This window comes from Dermacentor variabilis, chromosome 2 (genome assembly GCF_050947875.1).
Source record: "Dermacentor variabilis isolate Ectoservices chromosome 2, ASM5094787v1, whole genome shotgun sequence".
Lineage (NCBI taxonomy): Eukaryota > Metazoa > Arthropoda > Arachnida > Ixodida > Ixodidae > Dermacentor > Dermacentor variabilis.
Genome location: NC_134569.1, coordinates 213,640,155 through 213,646,154, shown reverse-complemented (window position 1 = coordinate 213,646,154; position 6,000 = coordinate 213,640,155). Strand labels below are relative to the sequence as shown.

The 6,000-nt window shown below is 45.5% G+C and overlaps 1 pseudogene; it reads right to left on the bottom strand.

Moving 5' to 3' along the window:
• Positions 1-757: 757 nt before the first annotated feature.
• Positions 758-5,081, bottom strand: LOC142570679 (uncharacterized; annotated as a pseudogene).
• Positions 5,082-6,000: the final 919 nt, after the last annotated feature.

Sequence of the window (6,000 nt, the reverse complement as noted above, 5' to 3'; positions counted from 1 at the left end):
AACCAGGATACAAAATTTCAGATTAGCGCGTGAGGAAATCTATTTCCTTTGCGCTAAGGGAGGCTGATGGCATGCTCACGCACATACTTCCCAAACGCACAATCTCAGCAGCTTTGATTATCTCTTGCGTCATTTGGCTGCCATCTTTGCTCACAATCTTGCATTTCTTAAAGAATGGCCGACATCCGCAGTCTCTACAATGTATCCCAAGGTGTCTGGCGACTGCTTTTGAACGAAAGATTAAAAGAGCATGATTATAACTTTTCAAAAGCAGTCGCCAGACACCTTGGGATACATTGTAGAGACTGCGGATGTCGGCCATTCTTTAAGAAATGCAAGATTGTGAGCAAAGATGGCAGCCAAATGACGCAAAAGATAATCAAAGCTGCTGACATTGTGCGTTTGGGAAGTATGTGCGTGAGCATGCCATCAGCCTCCCTTAGTGCTAAGGAAATAGATTTCCTCACGCGCTAATCTGAAATTTTGTATCCTGGTTCCTTTATTGGGATGTTGACTGCAGAAAAAATTATCACATGACAAAGCCGGCTTGGCATTGGTAGATGGCCATGTTTGTAAAATTTTTTTGTTTATCTGTTTTTAGTCGCTACCCCACCTCCCCCCAGTATCTTGCCCCATTTATTCCATTGACAAGGGAATAAAACAACAGGTGCAAGTAGCGCTCTGTAGTGTGTTTCTCTTCTGTGTGTGCCGTCAAAATGTTGCGCAATAGAACCTGTAATACACTACCTCGGGCAACTTATTCGGAAGGTACCAGATATTCTCTGAAAGAGGGTGGTGCGATGCCAAAGTATGTAGACACTTGACTGCCATACATTCAAGTACGGCAGTTGGACAGCAGTGTTGCAACTTTATACATTCGCCCCACCCTCTGCTGAGTCATTTTTTTATTTTTGTGGAAATCAACGAATGCGAAGTCCGCTGCCACCTTGCCAAACCCCCATTCCACAGCCTGCCGCACAGTGCTCATGCGCTTGTTGAAATGAGCCTCGTAGGGCTGCAATGATGCACCTCCAAAAGGCTTAAGGAGCAGGGGCCGGAGTGGATAGGCTGGGTCGCCATAGATAACATATTCATGGCCTTGGGCGACTTTCTCCAAGTTCCTGTAGAGGGCCGTCTTCTTCAAAATTCCTGAAATAAAGTTACAGATCTTGTGAGAGTAGAAGAAAAAGACTCATGCAAATGCACTTGTTTTGCACAAACAGAAGCAGTGCGTGAGATAAAGAAAAGTTAAGGGACCTTATTAGGGTATACATTTTCACCATTAAGCATGCAAGGTGCTGGTAGCTTTGAAATGGGTGAGCAGAAGGCCTCTGTTCGAAAACAATTTGTTTGTGAAAAAGGTAACCTTGCAACCTTGTGAACTTCATGCGTCGTCCATGACTGAAAAATTTAGCTGAAATGTTCAGAGGAGTGTATGCTATCCGCTGAATGTGTTTTTTTCACAATGCGCGAGGGGTGGTTCACGACCTCTTTAATTCTCGGTCAGACATACCTAAGTAAGCAAGAAAATCAAACAACACAAACATGTATAGTTTGATATTTGGTGGAAGTCGTCCTGTAAGTGTAAAGTGGTTCTGAAAATATGGAACACGCCAGGGCAGGACATGCATAGGCAGCTTGGTAGCAATTATAACATTGAATATTGCCATACTAGATTAGGTATTTGAGTTATTGAAGCTAATCGCCATGGCGCATTAGAGAAGCATTTAGAGGCAACCTCACGCACCAGCATCGTGGCGCCGACCATGAAATGGTCCATCCATTTTGGCATATCAAGCCATTGGGGCACATCACGGCTTGATATTTTTGCACGTGATGCCGTTTGTGGCCAGAGAAGTGATCCTGCTGTCCAACTGATGGCCTGCAAATTCGGCGCGCTGTGCCATCAACGAAACCCCAGCAGTTCTTCAGTGGAGCGCCTTTCCTGTGAATGGCCTGATAAAAAAAGAAAAAGAAACAGCGGTAAACAGCTATCTATAGCAAGAAACTCTTAACGTATTGAGAAAAAGATCATAATAGGATTAGACTACAGTGTATGATACACTCTTTAGGTGTGGACATCGTGCCTTGCAGGAAGAGCTAATTATGTCCCTGTTTCGAAATCGTGCCAGAAGATGTATCTCTGACTGTACGTGTGTCACGTCGGAGGTGGCAATTCTTGTATAGTAGAAATGTCCGCTGTTGTGGCGTCGTTTCATGCATGCACTTGTGTGCAACAAACAAATTTACTTGACTGTTCTTTTGCCAAATCTTCGTCATCTGCACATGGTTACGTGCGAAGTACAAAAAGAACTATTTTAGAAGGTAATGAAACGACACACTTCTTCATAACTATTACACACAGCGTGCACTAAAAAACACGGATGAAGAATAGACAAACATGAGCGCTGACTCACAACTAAAAGTTTGTTGCATTTAAACACGTGAATATCTTCTTGGCTCACTATTTTGTTTTCCACAAGTAATGAATGCCACCCTGCCACTGACCAGGCAGAAATATCCACGTTGGTCCTGTGCGTGATAAGAGAGCGGACTGTGTACCAGTTACCATGGCAACAAGACCATTTCCTTTCATTCTTCTTTTTGCTTGTGCAATGTACCGGTTTCTCCCCGGATGATGCTTTGACCGGTATGCACAAGCGCAACATGAAGGTACATTAGCTGGGAGCGCTCGTGACTACATTCCTTGTCATGTGCACACACCTAAAGAGTGTACATATGCCTTACAGCATGGATTAGACTTCATTGCTCAGCCAGCCCTGCTGCTCAAGATGCAACAAGCATACCTCACTGCCTGCACTTTTGACATGACTTAAAACTCTAGCACCACTACAACAGAATAAAGCAAGGTTCTCCCTCGCTCTCTAAGACACAAACCCATACAAGCACACAACATAGGTGAAAAAGCATGCATATCCCACATGCTATGGCAATCAGTTGAAGCAAAGCTTCCTTTAATTCGGGCACTGCCTGACCATTAATTAGTGCCGAATTTTTATGTTCACAGTTTTGTGAAGTATGACAGTGTTGAAATGATATTAACCATTATCTTGGGTGCAAAATGTGTTTGTCTACGCAGTACAAAGAATACACATTGGGATGTTTTATTACGGTTTGTCCTGCACAATTTTTATTCAGTGGGAAGTTGTGTACTGTCACCACCTCACACAGCGCACTGCATCGTGGCACAACTGTTTATGTGCTGGACTGCACCTTGCACATTAGTGTCACCTTGATATCACGGTCTGGTTGTGAGCAAGGGCTGTGTAATGGAAAAGTATGGAAGATACTGTGTGAGGTTTAGCATTTAAGTACCCTTTGTGAAAACAATGATCGTTACCACCACTAGCTCTGAATTTAGGCAAAGGCATGTTCAAGTGTCAGCGCACAATGTTTACACCAGTGGCCTCGTCCATAAAATTCGGCAGCCAGGACATTTCGGCTTTCCTTAAATACAATTTCCTTGCCGTACATTAAGTTAGCACTGCCCAGTGCGCATCTTAAAATTAATACTCTCACAGCTCTCATTTCCGATGAAATGAGAGCTGCGTCGAATTCTGAAATTCCATAAAGCACCTCCAGATAACACCCACATTCACTTGCTTTGAAGCATTCATACATTTGTAGTTTCGCCTTGCAAACTGCCATGAGCAAAGAGCAAAGAGGCTGTTCACTCATTTCATTACTACATAGTTGAAAGTGAGGACCACACTGATTACGTGGTGTGCCTGTTCGCGCCATAGTACGACACGTGTTAGCAACGGTGACAGGACAAGCGTAAGACACACACTGTTCACCTGCAGCGGTCTCATACGGCTGGTTAAATCCTGTATGGAGGCAAAAGCTGTAGTGCAATGTTCTTTGGGATTACTACAGCGAAATTTAGAACAAGGCTTTCCTTTACATCTATAAGCTATCAGGTTCCTTCTGAGAAAGAACATGGCATACCTTATGAAGCTGTAATTTTTCTAGTTCTATATGGCATGTGGACAAGCCGCATTGTGCACTGGCACGACGACGTCGACTCGCGATGTATGCAGGCATACTTCTGCTCGTCGACAGCGAATTCGTCAAACCATAAAGCCTTCAGCCATATGTTCCCGAGTTGCTTGCTTCGAGAAGCTACCGCGTTGCATTTTCCAATGTTGTTGATTAGGTCATTTCGTTACCCGTTTTCAGAGAGTAAAAAAAAAAATGCGTCGCTGGCTTAACTGAACATGCATTTTTCCCCCCCCCTTTAACTGAAGAGACCCCAAACAGGGCATGCTTCCTGGCGTCGCCTTTGCCCCTCTAGCCTGCTGCTCATGTGTAGTCTGCACGCTCTCGGCTATCCCCGCGGGAATGTCGAAGGAAGAGCAAAGGTGGTTTCGCTTAAATGAAAAGAAAAAAGTACGCACAAAGGAAAGTGGGGGTGGGGGAACAGGATGGATGTGTATTTTACACTTCTGCTGAAAGCGTGCTCTTACCTGGGAAAACAGCTCCAGGTTTTGTAGGTTGAGCCACCTGTGCTTCGTGAGGTCCGCTAGGAGGTGTCCAAAGTAGTATTCAATGTGAGACAAAACTTTAGACACCACACTCGATATCACCGAACTGTGGCGGCTGAAGAACACTTCAAGATCACACAAGCGGTTCGGATAGGCGAGACGCCGCAGTGTCATGCACAGTGCCTCGCGGCCTGGAACTCGAACCCGTTGAGCGCTCTCTACCTCTTCTGGAATCAGGAGGCCGGTCAGAAGATCGTCGAGGTCCGATTTCTCGAACCTGAACGACCGGTAGAACAACGTGCTGTCCATGGCATCCAAATTAAGCAGGCCATGCTTCCGAAGATCGCGCCGTGGTTCCACTGGGAGCAAGTGCACATCTTCTAATTCGTCCCAGTGCAGAGATCGCAGCAGCAGTTCGTCGTGAAGCACGCTATACGGCATCGCTGATGAACGCAGACACAATTGTGCGCACAATTCAAAGGCAAATTACTGAGAGTGCTTGCTTATAGCCTGCGTAAGTCACAAAGGAGCGATCAGCGTCCAGACGTGGCTCAGGCTTGTCTTGGCAAGGCTTCATGTTGGCTACTTTGGCGCGTAGCAAACGCTAGACAAATGTTTGTTTATTGCTTCGTTCAAATAATAAAGCAAGCAAATTACTTACTTCATAAAGAAAAAAAAACACGACTTAGCATGGCTCATTGAGTGTCAGTTTTTGGCAGTAAATGTGAGCTAGGAACGTAGCTACGCGGGCGTTGGGGGCGTGCGGGCGTACGGAAAGCATGCTAAAACTCGATTGCTCGCTTTCATCCGGCAACCCGGTAAAACGGTAACCGGGAATCCGGTAATACGCCCACGGGGCGGCTTTCCGGACAAGCTAAACCTCTCTAATATCTTCTAAAGCAGTGCCGAAAAGCACAAGCGAGATGTACTTATAACTCGTACACGCGGGTGTTTTTTGTAGGCTTGAAGTTCTCCCGGCCGATTCTGTGTAACCACACAGAACGACGCTCTCGGTCATTTATCCCGGTCGGAATCGAATAAAATTAGGGACTTTTAGCGGTGCTACGGAAAGTACGGCATAGGGTACGGTAAATGCGTAATACCGTACCGGTCGAGGACTGCGCATGCGCGAACTTTACCGTACGGAATGACTTTCCGTACGGCATACCAGACGGTAAGGATTCGGTAAGGCTCGGCTAGCACCGTGTGTCGCGAGCCGAGCTGCACCAAGCCAAAACAGTGAGAAGCTGATGTCGGCCACAGAGTCCACGTCTCGCGTGCTTTTTTTTTTTACCATGATAATACCAAGGCAAGAGTTTACTTTAAACCACCTTCTTCGGAGCGACGAAGTAACAACAAGTAAACAGTGATATAAAAAAAAAACAGGTAGGTGGCGCCATCTAGTGATGCAGAGTTTACTTAGAGGGGACGCAGAGTTTTTATTGCAGTATAACTATATTCTACTTATCTGCTGGTGTAAATTGTCAGAAGCGGT